The sequence below is a fragment of the Lemur catta genome, chromosome 12 (genome assembly GCF_020740605.2).
Source record: "Lemur catta isolate mLemCat1 chromosome 12, mLemCat1.pri, whole genome shotgun sequence".
Classification (NCBI taxonomy): Eukaryota; Metazoa; Chordata; class Mammalia; order Primates; family Lemuridae; genus Lemur; species Lemur catta.
Genome location: NC_059139.1, coordinates 12,996,390 through 13,016,429, shown reverse-complemented (window position 1 = coordinate 13,016,429; position 20,040 = coordinate 12,996,390). Strand labels below are relative to the sequence as shown.

Below are 20,040 nucleotides of genomic sequence, written 5' to 3'. Positions count from 1 at the left end.
CCACTTTCGATAGTCTGACCAGCATCAATCGTGTGTCGGATGCTTCTCTGTCACCAGCTAAAATGATTTTTATAACTCTCTCAAGGTAACGTAAATGGGGGCTCAGTATCATAAATGTCCATGCTTTCACTTTCAGAGATTAGTTCTGCAATAAATTCTGCTGACTGATACATTGTCCATGTTTTTGAAGTAATCTTTGACATAAAGAGAAAATAAGCACCTGCCTACCACCTGGCTTTCCCCAACCAGCACATTTGGTTTACTTGCTTGTTCCACGTTTGGTTTACTTGCTTTCTTTTTTTTAACCTGAAAATATAAGAGATGCACTATGTAGCCAACAGGTTCACTTTTCTATGGCTGGTGAAAGTTGGCACAGTTTCAGCATGTCAAACTTCAGAAATCATTTAAATCCAGTGTACATTGTACCATTAGGTTATGGAAAATCTAGAGCCCTTAATCTGAGTGAAATTTCATAGATACAAAACCTTCCTTGTTGAATTTATTCTTTTTCAAAAACTGGATTGTATTATTTGGGGATGTTGACAATTCCCTCTGCATGTCATCCCACTCAGGAGCAAGTACCTGTTGACTTCCATTATGACTGTCTACTGGACGCATTTATTAAAATCTTATCCAGGGAAAACCACCAAGGAGGCTAGAAAAACACGTTTTGTTTTCAAGTGTGTCCCTAGGATACTCATTGCTGATGTCTCAGCTAATGCTTCAGTGGCAAGCTGGCAAACAAACATTTTATTTTATTCAACTAGAGGCAGTCAAATAAATAGAGTTATGCTTCTCTAGAGAATGCCATAATGGTAATTTCAAAAATTAAACTATATGACCTCTTAACAGACCAAAATTTTCTCTTTATTTTGAATAACTATTCGTTTTCTTGTGTGCTCATTGATTCATCAATATAGAATGACTTGAAATGTATTCTTTTTAATACTTCCTTCAAGAACTAAAATGAAAAAGAATTTGTGTCTGGACACAATGCAAGGAGAATCCCCCATTTAAATCAGAAGCTGAATGAGAAAGGATGTGTGAAGCATAATTTAACATTGGTTTATTATTCTGATGCTATTGTTTCTGCTCAACTTTTCTTTCAGAGTTCAGATTTTGGAAATTTCCAAATTCTAATCTACTTCTAACATTTTCCATAGGAGCAATTAACGACTGAAATGGGCAATTCCTTCAGAATTAAAAATCATCCAATTCAAGTGCTTCCTTCATTGTTTCTGTTGTTCTGTTTAGTCAAAACGAAACCCTATATCAAATTTAATCCCTCGACATTTCACATCATTCAAGCAAAATAAAGATTGTTAAATAGAACTATACTACTGGCCCTTTGAATTTCCAAGAAATACTACTTACCTTATCTTCTCAACCTCTTTAACCTTTCCCAGGGCAGGAGAAGAGGAAAGGGGTAATGGTTAGAAGCTAAGTAACCTGTATCAGAAGTTTACCACGGGTTAAGAACAACTATATAGATTTTCACTGAGTCTTTGCAGAGACACTCTGATATGTGAATTACGTTCTAGATTTTAAAGGAAAGTCTCCAAAGGATCAGAGAAGTGAAAAAGCTTACACAGTTATAGAGGAAAGTCAGAGCGAGGATTTGAATTCGTGTCTTCCGGTCTTCAGAGAGCCTGCCCCCTCCATCACACTATTTCTCTTGGGCTTAAGCCTTTTTCTTCCTCTAAACCTCCAAACATGGACGTGTGTAGTTTTATCAACTAAGCAGAAAAAAGCAATGCTGTTCTCTTACTATTTGGAATGATTAAGGGTCTTGTATAATCCTTAATATATCTGCCAAGGGATCCTTGGAATAGCCACTCAATTTAGATAAACTTCTACCCTTGTTTACTTTAAATGGGAATGCTTGGTGTTCTTAATGGGTGAGTGTGGGTGACTTCGTGCTGGGAGAAAGTACTGAAGTTGTTTCAGCTGTCTACATCAATTTTGAACACAGCCAATCAGGCCTGACACCCCTGTTATCAAAAGCTATGTACATTACAAATCTATTTAATATATTCTGGAGTAGTAAGAGGTGAGAAGTTCCTCTGTGTGTTAGTTTTCCTGGCACAAGCAAAAGGGGTTGTAAAGGCATTGCAGTTCCTATTCATCTTCACAAATATAAATGCTGACCTCCCAGGGGAAGCTCTATCTAATATAAACCCTCCAATGCCTTGAGTACTTTGGGGTGAGACATTAAAGGGCATCACTCAAGCTAAATCTCATGGCTACCACCGGACTATGGATCACTGATGAATGAGCCAGCAGTTGAATGTTTAGCAGGCTGTGACGACTTTGCACGGAAATATGAAAATTTATTACCGGCTTGCCACATCAGCGCCTGCCCTGTCTGCTTTTTCTCCTTCCCTCCCGGTGTGTACTCCCACTCCATCTGACAGTCAAACCCCTTCCCCTCCCCCGGTGTCCCCTCCCCCGCAGTGAAGTGATGGTCTAAGCTGCCACGGGGTCCTGGCCGTCATGTTTCAAGAGATCTGGTACTCAAGATGATGCTGTTGTGATCGGGGCTTTTATTTGTTATTCTTAGGAGTATTAATTGCATCGTTTTCCACACGACCTTGCTGAGGAGGCTAAAGGGTGTCCGTCCTGCGTCTCGTAGAATTTGTGCAGTCCCGAAAGTATGTGCGATGGCGGGGAGCACGGGAGAGAGGGAAGGAGGCAGAAGCGGCAGGCAGCGGAGGGAGCCGGGAGGAGGCAGGGGAGAGGCGGGGAGAGCGCAGCATCAGGCAGACGGGCGCTGCCGGCCAATCAGAGGCGCGCTCGGGAGCTGCAGAGACAGAGCTGGGAGCCGGGGCTGGAGGGGCGCTGAGCCCGAGTCTGGGCTTCCCGAGGACCGCGAGCAGCTGTGCCCAGAGCCCTGGGAAAGTCCCCTCTTTGCTTCTCATGTATTAAGTTCTTTTCCACCAGTTAGGGCAAGTCAGCCAAGGTAAGGCTTCAATACGTGCCACTTTACTCTCTAGTGACATTAATATTTTCTGTGCAGTGGGGCTGCTTACCCTGTTCAGAGTCAAAACAGTATTTGGGTGAAATCTTCCTCGCAGATGGATTTCACAGGATCTAGTGCTGAATGGGAAAGTTGTAGCGGGTGCCGGCAGCCTTATCGCTGGTATAAAATTGTATTTTTATTATGCAGGGATGCTGCCATAAAGCCTATCGAATGTGGGTCTCATAATCCCGCTGCGTGTCTGTTTATGTTTATCTGTGGATGTGCTGTTATCTTCCCTGCCCCTGAAGAAGTTGGAACGATACTCTGCAAGGCACATTGGAATAGGAATGGCATCGGAATAAGCTTTCATTTATGTCTATCTGTAAAAGTCAGGGAAAGCATAGTCAGAAAAGAAACAGGGAAATTGAAATTGAATTTTCAATAGTGCTTTTTAATTATTGCCTTTCCAGTATCCTCTAAAATTACGTGATATCCGAGCACTGAAACTGCAGCAGGGAAAGCCTCATTCTTTTTCCTTTCATCCTTTTTTTTTTTTTCTTCACACTAATTCCTTCCATAAATGCTTATTAAGGCTTAAGATGAAACTTTCACTTCATCTATAGGGCACTATAAATGATGAATGAAAAGAAATTAGGTAGGCTCCTGTGATCAGCAACATACTTTATTTAGTATATGCCCTTATGTTTGTTAACTCTCATCCATTTCCCTTTCTCAACTTCTTGAATCATATTTGTTCGAGTGTGGAAATAACTATTATTGTATCTTAATTTTCATATCTTTAAAACAAGGTAAAATTATGCCTTATGCCTGTCTGTGTGTCTCTGTGCGTGGGCATGAGTGTGTGTTGTGAGTATGGATGTGACACTAGGCAAGCCTCTCATATGTAACAGGTGAAAAAATGGAATTTTATTGGCTGTGGTTATTAAAATATTTTTATTTCAATATTTGTTATATTTGATATTGTTTTCAAGAAAAAAATCCTCCTTATTTTTTTTCCCCTGTTGGGAATCAAAAAATAAATAAATAAGAATCTTAGCTAAAAGTATTATGGTCCTCGGTTTGCTCAGGTGATGGCATCGCTGCTTTGAGCCGAGAGACAGATCAGAGAAAGATTTTGTTATGCAGCCAAAAAAAACTAACTACAGGCTCTGACTGTGTTTTCAAACCTTTATTTTCCACTCTGGGATCACCCACTGAGTTTTCAAAGCAGGGGGTTTTGCTTCTGCAGTAATTGTTGTCCTTTATTTTAGTGTACTTGTGTTATCAGAGAAAATACTTAATTCTAAATCAAGTTTGAGGGCCAGACTAGATCTTGTATATACCTTGTTGAATGTGCAAGGAGGAAGGCAGGATGTGATACTAATAGAGAATTAGTTCCTTTGCCTAACACTCTGGTCCTAACACCAATCATCATTGCAGTTTCTTTCAAGTCTCCTGTTATGTATTTAATTACTGATATCCTGATAATAAATTAACCTTGTGTAGCTAAACCATTTTACTCACTTCATAAGACATTTCACTTAAAGGGCCTTGGTGGATAAGTATTTTATGAACCATAGTACTTATGCTTTGTCACAATGATAGCTAACTTAAGAAATCAAACAGAAAATGATACCAATGGTCAAGATTGATTGCCTATCTGACAACAATGGGAGGTAGAAAATGAGGATTTGCTATTTTAGATGCAACAGAATGCCCAACTGAAGATAACCCACCAGCAAAAGAGAATATAAGAGTAGAAGGAAAGTAAGTGACAGAAAACTCTAGCTGTAACTGTATCCAGTGCATGCTGAATATAATTAGCTATAGCAGTTGCAAGCATGGGCAATAGCAACCAGTACTCTAAAGAAAGTCATAGTGCACAAGTTGGGCATTATTATTTCCCTTGATAATCTATTTCAAATAGATATAGTGAAATTGTGAGACTGAATGAGTCACTTAGTCCAATTTTATAAATTTTTTAGATTAAGGTTGCTATATATAGTAAAGTACAGTTTTCCATTGGGATATAAATAGAATCATTATGCTTTGTATTGATTTTTGTGGTCTGATGAATGCAAACCACATGTTTGCAAGTTTGTGTGTCCCACCAGTCCTGTATTTGACTTATTGATGATCAAGAGATGGAAGTATAACTTCAACCTGACTTAATTGTCCTTAGAATCCAAACATCTGTGTACACTTCAACAGATCTAGGATAAAACATATTGAATTTATTGACTACAAAAAAACTTACTTATCTTGAATCCATGTATCTGATAGTATAGTCTTGTGAAGAGTGAGAGAGACTGAGAGATTAAAGACAGAGTGTGTAAAGTGTTCTTTTTTAATGAGTAAAGGACTTCAAGCTATAATTTGCTTAATTGTATGTCTTAATTGTAGTTGCATTATGGAACTATAGAACTACATTCTAGATCAGGGCTTCCTAATCTTGGTGCTGTTGTTATTTTGGGCTCTATGATTCTCCTGGGGGACTTTCCTATGCATTGGTTAGCCGTGTACCTGTTCTTTATCCACTAGATGCTGCTAGCAGCACCCCCAAGTTGTGACAACCAAAAAATCTCCCTAGATTGCTAACTATTCCCTGGGTGGCAAAATTGTACCCCTCCACCATTGAGAAACACTGCCCTACATAAAACCAAAGGCTGTATATATTAATAGAAAAGGGTCATACACGTGCTGTTCAAGTAGAAAACTTCCTAGTTCAGTTTGGGAGCTCTACAGGTGAACCCTCTCCTTTTGCTATAATAATGGATGGATTTCAACTTGCAAGCGTTTCTTTTGGTCCCTAACACAATACTATGGAAGAATGTATCAGTATCGTTTTTTTTTTTTTTCTGTAAACCAAGAGACTAGGGCTATTTTATCATATGCTTACATTTTGGGATGGCATGAGGAAATAAAAACTGAGAGAAAGACAATATAAATAGTGAAGTCGAAGACAAATTCCATTTCAATTTCCTTTTTTTTTTTGAGATGAACCTTTAATATAAATAATAAATAAATGTAAGATGCTGATTTTCTCTACAATTGCTTTCATTATTATTATTTTTTTTTTTGGAGTTTGCATATGTGTGGTTGTTGGGTGAGGATGTGCACTATACTAATTCTATGTGCTAGGAGTAGTTTATAGCATTCAAAGTCTTAAAAAGTAAAATGGAAACATTTTTATTTAAAAAGCACAGTTGTTAGCTGCTAGTGATGTGTAGCACAATGGAGAAATACTGAGCTTAATGATTGCAAGACATGGCAGCACGTGGTCTATAGGCCATTTTCCTCAACTGAAAAAGGCAATGATAATAGGTGTGAAAACCAAATATACAAGGTGTTATAATTTGTTGTAATTTGTAAAGATCCTCACTAATGTTGGTAAATTATCATAGATTCAATGTCTTTGGTGATTTGTTTGATGAGAATTGATTCAGCATGCTAAACTTTCAAGCTACCCTAGTGTGGTTAGAAATCATCTACAAGAAAAGTTAGTTCTCTCTTAAAATGTTTTTTTCATGGATGAAAGAGAATATCTTCAATTTAAAATGTGTGATTTAAAATTATTGATAGATTTCAATTTTTCAATTTTTCGCTTATTTCCATCCTTCCTCATGTTACCCCCATTTATAATTTGTTGTAATAGCATAGACATAAAAAATGCAGAATATCACTTGAGATTTATTGTTAAGCAGTAAGTATTATTAAAGTTTGGTGTGTATTTTAAATGATTTTCTATAATAGATTAATATGGATATCTATATATAAAATAAAATATATATTTAAAGAATAAATATAGTGATATAGATGCATACATTCACAAAACATACATACACAAGCATAAATTTGGTAAAAATGAATCCAATTTGATGATATTATATGCAACAAATTTTATAGTATGTTAGTCTTCCATGGGAGTATTAGAGAGAATATATGAGTTTTTTAGAAGAGTCTAGTATGCCATTATGCATAGGCCTGGTATTTAACTCTAGTTCAATGTTAGGAACACACATTTGTTTGAAGATCTCTCATTAGGGTTGGGTATTTTTGGATTGGTGGATGCCCATATTGAGTATTATACAGTTTAATTATTACATATGATTGCATAGATATCCTAGCATCCATTTAAGTAATCCCTTCTGAAATCTTTTTTTTTAAATGAAGAGTAAAGAGAAGGCCAACATAAATTAAATAATTAAGAATCTCTATAACTGCTGTGGTTTGACTTTTAAGTGTGGTACATATTCCAGGAAGATAGTTCTAGGCAAATTAGCAGTCAAAAGGGAAATGTAGGAGGAAATATGAGAGGGAATTTGCTCTAGTGTATCCTAACATGTCCAGATGTTGCTTCTGTGGATACCAAACATTCTGACATGTAGACTTCTACATTGTTGGGCTACATCAATTTAGGAAATTTCTTGGTAGTCTGAGAATAAAATGAACAACATTTTATCTCTGAAAGTATTAGTGAAATATTTGCTCATGCAATCTCCTTCAATTCCAGGGCTATGTCTTATTCAAGGTTTACTTATAGCACATAGAATATGATAGATACATTTGCTGGTAAAATGAATTCAAGTTTTGCAGATGCCTCCGCTGATATCATTTCCATTTCATTTTATGTTTAGATGATAATAGGAATCCTCAAGTAGGCATTTATTGTCATTATATTGAGGCCTTTGGGGTTAACATATGAAACTTATATGTAACTGTGCACAATTAAATGTTACTGATAATTTCATTTGATCCAATTCTTTTTAGCCTACCTTATATCAAAGGTATTTTAACATCTGTCCAGGTTAAACACACAGTTATCAATGCAATATAAATGACATGAGATGCCATTTTGACCTATCAAATTATCATGTGATAAAGAATGTTTGAAACAAATGTTGGCACAGCTATGACCAAACTCTTACTTATCTTTATTTCTTATGAAAATGAATACTAATATACCAGTTTTGAAAAACAATTTGTAATCCATTGCCAGAGGCAGGAAAAGTTAGACTCCTTTATTATATATAACTTTTGAGAATAAATCATTAGATAATAATCTAAAATACCAAAAAATGAAGAAACTTCAAGAAGTTAAATCAATTTAAAAGTTTCCATCAATCGAAATAATGACAAACTTACAGAAATTGAATGTGAACTATTAAATTTGGTGTTCAGTTTTTTTAGGCTATAAGTTAAAAGAGGATTTCTGGAAAAATTCATTTGGCTGGATCCTATACAGAGACAAAAATGTGTACTCCCCGATTTTTCTATGTTTATATTACCTTTATTGTTTAAACGTGTATAATTAGTAGGTTACAGCTACACAGTGTGATATAACTTTAATGGGCCATGATAGCACAAGCAAAAAGATATTTTGGTATATGTAGTTTTGCTGCTTTTATAAAGAACCTGCTTATTGATTGATTTGTTCCATTTAACTTAGCACTAGATGAGAAAGCCTTGTATTATTGATATTAGAAAGTAAATCAGCTCCAACAACTACTCAGTATGAGTTCATATTTTGGTGATTGAAATTAAACTTTTAGAAATTAGTCATATTTTAAAAGACAAAAATAAAACTTAATTAAATATTATATTATATGTTACTATGTTACCTATTAATTGTAATTTTGTATTCATTCATTCATGAAAGTTGCAGTCTATTTGGGAAGAGAGATGGTAAACAAGAGAATAATTAATATTTTATAGTATTTGTAGAAAATATAATTGTTAAAGATAAAAAATAAAAGAAACATGCAGAAAAAATGTTTGGAAGAGATGGATAGTAGTTTAATATTTTAATTATTATGACTAGGAAGGCCTCATTAAGAAGAATACTTTGCATAAAGACTTGGACAAATTGTGGCTATGAACCATGTTGATATCTTAGAAGTCATATCCAGTGAGAGTGAAAAGCAGATGCAAAAGTCTAAGGGGAGGAATGCACCTGGCCTCTTTGATGACTAGTAAAAGGACATCACAGCTGGAGTGAAGTAACAGAAATGGAATGCTATTGTCTGAATGTGTCCCCAAAATTCACGTGTTGGAAAATCAATCCTCAATGTGACAGTGTTGGGAAGTGGGGCCTTTTGGGAGTTGTTTAGGTCACACAGGCATGGAATTCAGCCCTTTTAAAGACTTGATGTAGTGGGTTCGCTCTTGCCGTTCCTTTTTCTGCCATGTGAAGGACCCAGCAAGAAAGCCCTCACAAGATGCCAGAATCTTGTTCTTGCACTTTTCAGCCACTAGAAGTGTGAGGAAATAAATTTCTGTTCTTTATAAATTAGTCTGTCATTTTTTGTGATAGCAGCACAAAACGGACTAAGGCGTGGAGCATAGGAGGAGATACGGAGAAGAGTGAACAGGAGCAAGATCATGTGTAGATCCTGTAGATTAATATAAGGACTTTGGAATTTTCCTATGAGAGTTGGGGTGGCATTAAGTGCTTCTGAGAGGAGAAGTGACATTTTTTGGTTTATAATTCGACAAGAAGCTCTGGTCACTGTGTCACAGGTAGACTGAAGAGGAGCAAGGACAGAAACAGGGATCCCAATCACAGACCTATCCCAAGAGTTCTCAGGAAAGATGATAGTGACTGCAGTAGAGTAGCAGCAGGAGAGATAGAGAAAAGAGGTTGGATTCTATATTTATCTTGAAAATAATGCTGCCAGGATTTGACGATGTATAGGATATAGGGATCATGGGGGAATGTGAGGGTAAAGGATATATTTTGTTTGTTGTATCCTAAACAATAAGAAGGATGCAATTGAATGTAAAAAATTGGAGAGAAGCAAGTTTGACAAGACAAGGAGAGAGCCAGTAGAAATTAGTACCTGAGTTTTGTACATTTTTAAATTGAGATGACCAAGTAGGAATGTCATAGAGTCAGTGGAATACACAAGTGTGGAAAAGAGGGGATAGCTATGTGCTGTAGGTATGAAACCAAGAGTCATGACTCATAGATTGTGTTTAAGGTGAAGAGACTGAGTGTTAAGGAAAGGATGAAAAACACAAGGTCCAGAGCCTGGAGCAACCAACACTTATAGGTTGGGAAGATGAGGGAAAACCAACCCCCAACACCAGCAGCTGAAAAGTAGTTGTAGTGGGAGAAGGAAACCTCAGTGAGTGAGGTGAGTGTCTTAGAAGCCTGATGAGAATGGATTTCAAGGAAGAGATTGTCCTGAGGAAACATTTTAAATCATTGAAATGGAAATTCCCAAATACATTTGAATATTTATTCAACATATGCATTACGGACATTTTCATTTTAGTTATAAAATATTCATTTCCTTTATGTTTAAAAAATGTTCATCTTAAAAAAATGTTCACAATTGCTTACTTTTTTCTGACATATTTATAGTATTCATTTTAGATTCAATGTGAATCTAACAGAAAAACTAAAAAGTTAATGTTATAAAAACAAAATTATTGGTTTAATTATTTATGGATTTTTCCCATTAATATAGTTCTTATCTGCTAATATATTTATTAGCTTTACCTAAAGTTTGATGTTATAATTACTGCTTTTTCAGATCTGACTAGTTGAAACATAAAATATATCTCATTTGGTACTAATTCTTTGAAAATTTTGCTTCCTATCAACCCAAAATTATTCTGTAAATGATTATAATACAAGAATTGTAGAGCAAATACAAGTTTCCTCCAGCCAATGTTCCAATTAAGGGACTATATTTTTTTACTTTGCCTTCCTCCTGGTGATTTATGCCTAGACTTTGAAGTGCAGGATAAATCACTAGGAACTGAGATATAAATCTACTGTTTCAGTAGCAGGTATGAGGTGACTATTAAGTTGTGAAACTGATATTTAAGCAAATATACAAGATTACTGTATTGCCAAATTATTTCAATGGTGCTCACACTAATTAAAATGTTCTTTCATATAACTATCTCTTGAAACACACACAGACTCATACATGTATGTGCACATGCCACCCTCACCACCAGCTGTCACTTTATGGCTTTATAATCGCTGTTTCTTAATCTAGATGGACAATAATCAGCTTGATTATCCCTTTATTAACCAAGCTCCACTCAGAATGTTTATAATCTCAGATAAATTAAGTGATATAGCTCATGATATTCAACCTATGAGAGAAGTTACAAAAATATTTCAAACAATTTAAAATAATGTAGAAATGCTGCATGTGTCTACATTGAAGGCTAGTGTGGCAGGCAGAATAATGGCCCCCAAAGATGTCCACATCCTAATCCCTGGAATCTGCAATTATGATATGTTACAGGGCAAAGGAGGATTAAGGTTGCAGATGTAGTTGAGGTTGCTAATCAGAGAAGCTAAAATAGAGATATGATCATGGGTTAACTAGGTGGGCCCAATATAACCACGGGGTCTTGAAAAGTGTAAGAGGGAGGCAGAGAGGAGGTCAGAGTGATCCCATGTGGGAAGGATGCAAGCTAATGTTGCTGGTTTGTAGTATGGAGGAAGAGGGCCAAGTGCCAAGCACTTTGGAAAGCTTCCAGAAACTGAAAAAGGCAAGGAAATGGATTCTCCCCTAGAGCCTCTAGAACAGGACACAGCCATGCTAACAGTTTGATTTTAGCCCAGTTGAGACTTATGTCAGATTTCTGACAAAACAGCAAAATGATAACTTTGGTTGTTTTAAACCACAGGTTTCTGGGGCTTTTTTATAATAGCAATAGGAAACTAACACAACTAGCATATTGAGGTGTATTATGTCTTTTTCCTTTTTATAAACAACACATCATGTTAATTTTCTGAAAAGAAACATATAGAACATTATTGAATCTGTAATAATTATATCATTGATCTGAGATTGTTATGTCATTCATGATTAAATTGATGAAAAAATCCTTATATCAAATCTGAAAGAGGTTAGTTTCCTGAAGGATGTTAGCTTCCTCAAAGAGAAGATAAATTTTAATTATCTCTAATGAACAAAATAATTCATCCTAACTAATGTATATTTTCTTGCCCCCATGAATTATATTGTATTCCCATGTATGGGTTTATTAAACTTCTAGTTCCTTTGTACAAATGTGGTTAAATTAATATTGAATTATTTTGTACAGCTCCAGATAAATTATCCATTTATCTAATTATGCAAACAATAAAAAAATAATGTAAAATGTAGAATATATATAAAATAAATATGTTACCTTCTCTTTTTACTTTTGCAGTTTAGGAAATACTCAACTTTTGAATAATGCCATTTAAAAAAAAGTTAATTTTGATACAATATTCTATAACTCAGTTATGAAGATATAACCTGGTATGATTAACAAAGGTAGATTTAAAATAAGAATGTAGAAATTTGTATGCTTTTACTTATCTAACTACTTTTTAACAAGTATTGCTTAACCTTCTCAAAACTGTCAAATAGGGAAAAAGTTATTTATCCTCTTAGCTTGAATGGCTTTTGCTCATGTTTAAATCATAACATTTATGAGAATGTTCATAGAAAAATGTCAAGAAAATTTCAAGTGTATAAAATGTAAAAGAATGGAGTAGGGTAATTTAATAATATTTGGCTAATTATAATTTTATTTCCATCTTTAAAATGTCTCATGGATATTATTTGCTCATACATGGTTATAAAAGTCCTCTTTAACATGTGATTCTAATAGTGGCCATATGATCTGCCCACCTTCACACAAAACAATTCTAGACATGATAGAGAATGCAAATTGAGGAATATATACCATTCTTCCCTAATCTGGCTTGTTGGTGATATTGGAAGCATGGGAATAAATTATCCATCTGAGTTTTCATATTCTTTATCTGAGAGTGCCATTCAAATAATTGAATTCTAGGTAATAGAAAATTTGCAGATGAGCCAAGGCTTTGGAGAATAACTTCAGCTAAATGCAGAGCCTGTGAAAGCACCAGTTTTCCCAGATTACATCAGTAATCTAATCTGCTTCCAAAGGCGCTGGCTGGGTACCCAGAGGCAGGACCAACTCCCAATTATGTGTCCATTTCTGACACACAAGCAATTAGAATTTTATTTTCTTTTACATGGTTTGTTTTTTTTCTTAATAGAATTGTTTTTATTCTATTAATTAGTTAAGTGATAGATGTTCATTGTAATAAGCCAAATGATAAGAAGGCTGTAACTTTCATTTCCATTTCTTCAATCCCCACTTAGCTGAAATATCCACAAATTGAATATCCACAAATTGATAATTTTTTATCCATCTACACCTTCCTCCATACACCTATTCAACATATATATATGTGTATGCACACACATAAATTTATAGATAGATGAGAGATGTATACTTTGATCTTTGTTCAACTTCTCTTAAAGCAAATCCATATTATTCTACAGTGTATCTTTACTTAATATTAGAATATTGAAAGCTCTAAAAAACAGCATCATTCTGATTCTTCCTTATCTTTATTGTTTGTCTCTTAACTAGTATTGAGCCCTGTTTCTGTCTTTATGTCCTGCCATATTGTCATATGTCAGTAATATCCCTCTGAATTTGTAGGCATTCTGTCTTTAGTTTTCCTATTTGCAACTCTGTATTTTTACTATATTTCTAAACATCCTATTTCTTCACTGTAATTCTTGCTTCTGCCAGTGTTTCCTATCTTCCCAATTTCTTCTAGTCCTCATTAATTCTCTTTCTCCAAAAAACTCGCCTTCTAGGACTCCTAAAGTATATGCCTCAGTAGTATAGTCGTCTGTTCCTCAGAAACCCCTCAATAGTAAAAACAAAGTCCTCATTTCTTCTCTTCACTGATACGTTGCAGGTGGCAATTTTCAAATAGTGATTATTACAGTTTAAAGGTCATAACTATCACTTGACTACTGTGTCCAGTCTGTACTCTGAAGTACTTAACCAAAAACCTTTAGTGTGTGTGTATATGGGTATATATACGTGCGTGTGTGGGGGGTGTGTATATGTGTGTGTATATATATGTGTGTGTGTGTGTGTATGTATATATATATATAGAGAGAGAGAGAGAGAGAGAGAGAGAAAGAGAGAGAGAGAAGGAGAATTTTTTCAAATAACTAGTAGATTTCCAGCATTTGTGAGGTTTTTGTGTTGTCTGTGATATCTAAAGACCTTTTTTTTTTCCTGGATCTTTTGAATGTATTATGTAAAGGAAAATTTAAAATCCTTTCTTCCAGAGTTTTTAAACAGGATTTATGGAAGTTTCATTAAGGAAATTTTATTTTGAGCCATTTAGTACTCATTTTAGTAATAAAAGGAAAAACAGGAAATGGCAACTATCAGTAGAATATGGATATCACTGGTTTGAAATTGCCTGGGCATGAATCACCTTTTCAGATGACGTGCTCTTGCCAACTTCAAAGGCAACTGGTGTGGCTGTGACTCTGGAAATATGTAACAGTTAGGAATAGCTTGCTTCTCTGAGAAAGTGTCTCACTATATTTTCAGTCCAGTGCTAAGGAGAATTTCATGTGCATGCAAAAAGGTATTTTTAACACTTAAATTTGGTATTAGCATCCTGGAAGTGCTGACTCTTCCAAGTGTAAAATTGTGGCTTTCAGAAAGAAGTAAACTAGGACACGCTGTCAGCATCCTAGAAATGATACCTATTCTTTTGCCAAAGGAAATGCCAAACATTAAAAATGAAAAAGAAACACATTACGTCAAAGAAATGGCCAGATTGTTCTAATTGATACATTCTATGAGAATACTAGAATAGTTTGTTCTCTGCTTCTAATAGAACATTTAATATGTATTTATGTCTCTAATTTATGAACAATTACAAAAAAGCATTCTTTGTAAAATTTTGATATTATAAGAGACATAACATATTTTAAATAGTAATTGCTTCGAGTCATATTGTGTTTAATTGTCATTGATCTTTCTGCTCCATCTAAAAGCTTGTCCTTCATTGAGAATGGATTGACTCAGGTGTTTATCATGGTATGCATTTCTCCTACAACTCCACCATTCACTTTTCTTCATATTAACTTTTTATCTAATATCACTCACTTGTTTCAATTGATTGCATTTTATTAAAAATAACCACATAAGAAAATGATAATAGTTTTATGAAATATAAAAGTAGCATATTTTGGCAAAATATATCAATGGACAAAAAATGTAAATTTAATATATTTTTATCAGGAACAGTGTGGAGACAAGATATATTGAAAAATTTTAGAGAAAATATTTAATAAAGATGCATACTTTGAGCTCAGATTTTATTTAACATATTTATATATTTAATATTCCATAACTTATCATTTATGCTTTACTTGTATGTACATAATCAACTATGTTAACTGCCCATCTTTTCTGGAACCTCAGCATGTACTTAATATTTTTTATATGAACATCTTGTCCTATTGCACTGGAACTTAGGTGGTTACTATCAATTTCATTTTATATAGTAGTAAATTGAGGTCATAGAAGTTAACTGACTTGGCCCAATGGGGCACATTTAGTGGTTGATGAATCAGAATGGAGTGTGTCCTGTACTCTTCCTTCACCCAAAGTCCACCCCCATCTCTATTCTGGATCTCAGCTGATGGCCTCACTTCACATTTCAGATATAAATTTTCTAAAATCAGTAGGGCAGTGACTATCTCATGTCACTTCTGCCAAATCTGTATATGATCTGGTTTTTATATTCCAATTTCTTGTTCCTATTCCAATTGTAAAGAAGAAAACTTCCTGCTACTACCTGCACCCTCTTCTCAGGGTTTCCTCCCCATACTCTTTCTTAATATGTCTCCTCTTAATTGGCTGCATCATCAAATTATCCCTCCCTAATGTGTCATTCCAATAAAGGTGCTGTGTCTGGAAATGCCCATCTTTAAAACACATCTCAAGACCTCAACACCCATTTACTCTGCTCAGATTTAATGAGTTTCTGTGATCTAAGTAAATGATATCACCATGTGTACAAGTCAGAAAACTGAGAGAAATCCTTTACACCTTCCTCATCCTTCTCCCTTATATTTCTATAAACTCTTATGTGTTCTACTCCTAAAATATTTTCAAAATATGTTCACTACTTTCATCTCTGCTATCATCACACTGGTTCAAATCACCATGATCTCTTCTCAATGATATCCCCTAGCTAATTTGCATCAGCAAATGCCCTCTTCGAATCATTTATGTATTCATATGCCAGCCAGCAGCAACTTCCTAAAAATATAAATCAGCAGATGTTGTTCCTCTCCTTCAAAATTCTTTGAAGGATCCCAATTTTATGCATAATGAAAGACAAAATTCTTGCTGTGGTCTCTAAAATCCTGCAGGTTCTCACCTATCCTCTGTCTCCAACTTAATCCCCACCTATACTTAAGCTACACTTTCATACTTTCCCCTCCTTAAAAATGTCTTTCACAGGACATTTGAACTTGCTAATCCTTTTGTCTGAAATATTATTTTCTCATAGTTTTCTATGGCTAGCCTTCTTACCCTTCATGCTCCTTTGATTCTATTAAAAATGAAGCCCTATTCCCAAAAGTAGCTCTCTAATACATCAGCCTATCTTTTTCATGCTCTTCAATACTATTTGTTTATTAGTTTATATCTTTTTTCCTTTCTCACCTTCAACCAAAATTTAAACCCTACTTGACTCAGGATATTGTCTTCTTATTCACCTTTGGATTTCCAGTGTTTAAGATATTGATCAGCACATAGCCCAGAAAAACTTTTAAAAATATTGAAGTACTGATTTCTGTACATTGATCTTGTAACCTGAGACTTTGCTGAATTTATTTATCAATTCCAGTAGTCTCATGGCAGAATCTTTGGGGTTTTCTAGATATAAGATCATATCACCAGCAAAGAGAGATAGTTTGACCTCCTCTGCCCCCGTTTGGATGCCCTCGATTTCCTTCTCTTGTCCGATTGCTCCAGCTAGGACTTCCAGCACTAAATTGAATAGAAGCAGTGATAGAGGGCGACATTGTCTGGTTCCAGTTCTAAGTGGGTATGCTTTCAGTTTTTCCCCATTCAGTATAATGTTGGCTGTGGCCTTATCATATATGGCTTGTATCATTTTTTAGGTAAGTCCCATTATGCCTATTTTGTTAAGCGTCCTTATCATAAAAGGGTGTTGAATTTTGTCAAATGCTTTTTCTGCATCTATTGAGAGAAACATATGGTCTGTTTTTGCTTCTATTTATGTGGTGAACTCCATTTATAGATTTGTGTATGTTGAACCATCCCTGCATCTCTGGGGTAAAGCCCACTTGGTCATGATGGATTATTTTTTTGATAAGCACCTAAATTCAGTTTGCTAGTATTTTGTTGAGAATTTTTTTATCTATATTGATAAGAGATATTGTTCTGTAGTTTTCTTTTTTTTGTTGCATCCTTTCCTGCTTTTGGTATCAGGGTGATGTTGGCTTCATAAAACATGTTGGGGAGGATTCCTTCCTTCTCAATGTTGTGGAATAATTTCTGCAGGATAGGCACCAGTTCTTCTTTGTAGGCCTGGTAAAATTGAGATGTGAAACCATCTGGTCTGGGACTTTTCTTTTTAGGAAGATTTTTTATTGCTGCTTCAATTTTGGTACTTGATATTGGTATGTTCAGTAATTCTATTTCTTCCTGATTGAGCCTAGGGAGGCTGTGAGTTTCTAAGAATTTGTCCATTTCCTCCACATTTTTAAGTTTATGTGCACAGAGGTTTTTATAGTATTCATAGGTGATATTTGTATTTCCGTGGCATCAGTTGTAATTTCTCCTTTTTCATTCCTGATGGAGCTTACTAGAGTCCTTTCCTTCTCATTAATCAAGCAAGACGTGTGCCAATTTTGTTTATTTTTTCAAAGCACCAACATTTTGTTTTATTAATCTTCTATGTAGTTTCTTATTATCAATTTCATTTAGCTCTGCTTTGATCTTTGTTATTTCTTTTATTCTACTGCGTTTGGGGTTGGTTTGCTCATCCTTTTCCAGTCCTTTAAGACGATTCATTAGATTGTTTATTTGTGTGCACAAATCATAAGTATATGGCTAAGTAAATATCACAAAATGAACATACACATGTAACTACTCCATATGTAAAATAGAATATTACCTGAATTTTAAAAATCTACCGTATACACTTCATAAACCTTTCCTCCTACTCAGAGATACCCTCTTTATTCTGACTTCTAATAGTATATATTACTTTTGCCTATTGTATTTTATATAAATAGAATCATGCAATATTGTTACACTGAGTTTGGCTTTTCAACACTACTTTTGTCAAAATCATTCACTTTATTGAATGAATAAGTAGGTTATTCATTTTCATTGCTATCAGTTATTCCATTGTATGAATATAAGTTACCCATTCTACTATTAAAAGCCACTTGGACTATTTCCAGTTATTAGCTATTACCAATAATACAACTGTGAACATTCTTGTATTTTACTTTTGGAGAACATATGTGTGCCTTTTTATTGGGTATATATTAAGAATGTAATCATTGTATTATAGGGTACATGTGTATTCAGCATTAATAAATACAGACAAATAGTTTCTCAAAGTGGTTGTATTAAGTTCATACACTTTTATATGAAAATTATTCTCTTCATTGTCTATCTCATTAATTTTACTTATTAGTGATAATCTCATTGTGTTCCCCCACAAACTATAATTTTAATCTTTAAAACTACAGTAAAATTAAAAGAATAATGAAATTAACATTTATTCTCTTCAACTGGATTTGTCAATAGATTATTTGGCCATTTTTGCTTTATACATAACATGCCATCTTTATTCTTCTGAATATTTGAAAACAATTTATAGATTTTAGATGCAGACTTTTAATGATTGGAAATTCAAAAGCTTTCTGAATTTATAGATTTAGTAATTTTGGCATTCAGTGAACATTTTCTTAATTTAATTTAATAGTTTTGCAGTAGAATGGTAAGATGCAATATAAAGTTAATGTACTAAGTATATTTCAGATGCTAGAGAAATAAATTATGCTTTGCAACTTGTGCAGATAATATATAAATGAGCAAAACAAAGTCCACACTAAAAATAAACAAGCTCATTCCTTTTGCTCATCATATTTAAAACGTGAATCAGGCTTGTAATGTCATTTGTATTAATAGGTAATGCCACCATAGGGACAAAAGAAGAATATCACCTTTTCTTTGTTTCATCCCTCTTTAATTAGTCCAAAGATAGTTACTAACCACCAAAAGATGGAAGCTTAGACCCCAGAATACAAATATTTTTTGCATGTTTTTAAAACTTGAACTTTAAAAATTTTCCATTTTTGTAATTCTTATTGGCATAATGTGGACTGATGGGAAGTCAAATAGCAGTACCATACTTTCCTGTGAAGCACTGGTAATGTATTTTAACCTTTACTTTTAACAAAACCTGTGCTGAGAGCATTAGTGTGGTTTTTTTTTTCTGCTTAGATATATAAGCAATCTGTATAATTCATCCCTATACATTAATTCTGGGATGAATGAGACACCATAAATCATTTTTGACTAATGCTATTTTAGTAGTTATGTTACACTGGGAAAATATCTTTTTAAGATATTTACTTATGAACAAGCAAACTGAATGCTTGTAGTATTATATATTCTGAATTTTTAAAATTTTACTTTATTTTTGTCTGATAGACATTCATTCTATCAATAAACATGCTTTGCTTTAACTTGATGGGTTATTTTAAGGTCAAATTGCTCTAGCAGTTAGAGAAAAAATATAGGATTGATGCATGGAAACTTTAATAAGGTATTTTGTTTTCCTGTAAACTTGCCTTACTCCATTACCAATATCCTTAAATATTTGTTACAGAAAGTAGTCTACATTACCGGCATATGTCAACAAATATATCTTTTCTAGAAACTCTAATTGGGACTGTTCCCACGATTATTTAAAATACCCAAATGTGTCTTGTATGGCAGAAAAATGATATTTTGAACATGTTAATATGCATCTCAAAACTTAAACATAATTTTTACAGTACAATAAACATATTAAAATTATTTTCCTAAGAATTTTCAAAAATATTGTTATAAACTATATTCCCATTGAGCTTAGTATTTCATTATTTTTTCAGTTATATCTTTGACAGTTGGCAGCATTTTATCCACAACACTACATAGTCTTTTAAAAG

General features: G+C 34.2%; 1 protein-coding gene across 3 annotated transcripts in view; it reads left to right on the top strand.

Moving 5' to 3' along the window:
- The window catches only part of CDH18 (cadherin 18), a 690,430-nt gene that overhangs the window by 362,084 nt on the left and 308,306 nt on the right, over positions 1-20,040 (top strand). Inside the window, exons 1-2 of one of the 3 annotated variants that reach the window (XM_045566566.1) lie at positions 2,847-2,959; positions 9,483-9,598. The gene's annotated coding sequence lies outside the window, so the exon portion shown is untranslated. Of the gene's footprint in view, positions 1-2,846; positions 2,960-9,478; positions 9,599-20,040 lie in introns of those variants that run through there. The other 2 variants (XM_045566565.1, XM_045566567.1) reach the window with 2 other exon arrangements.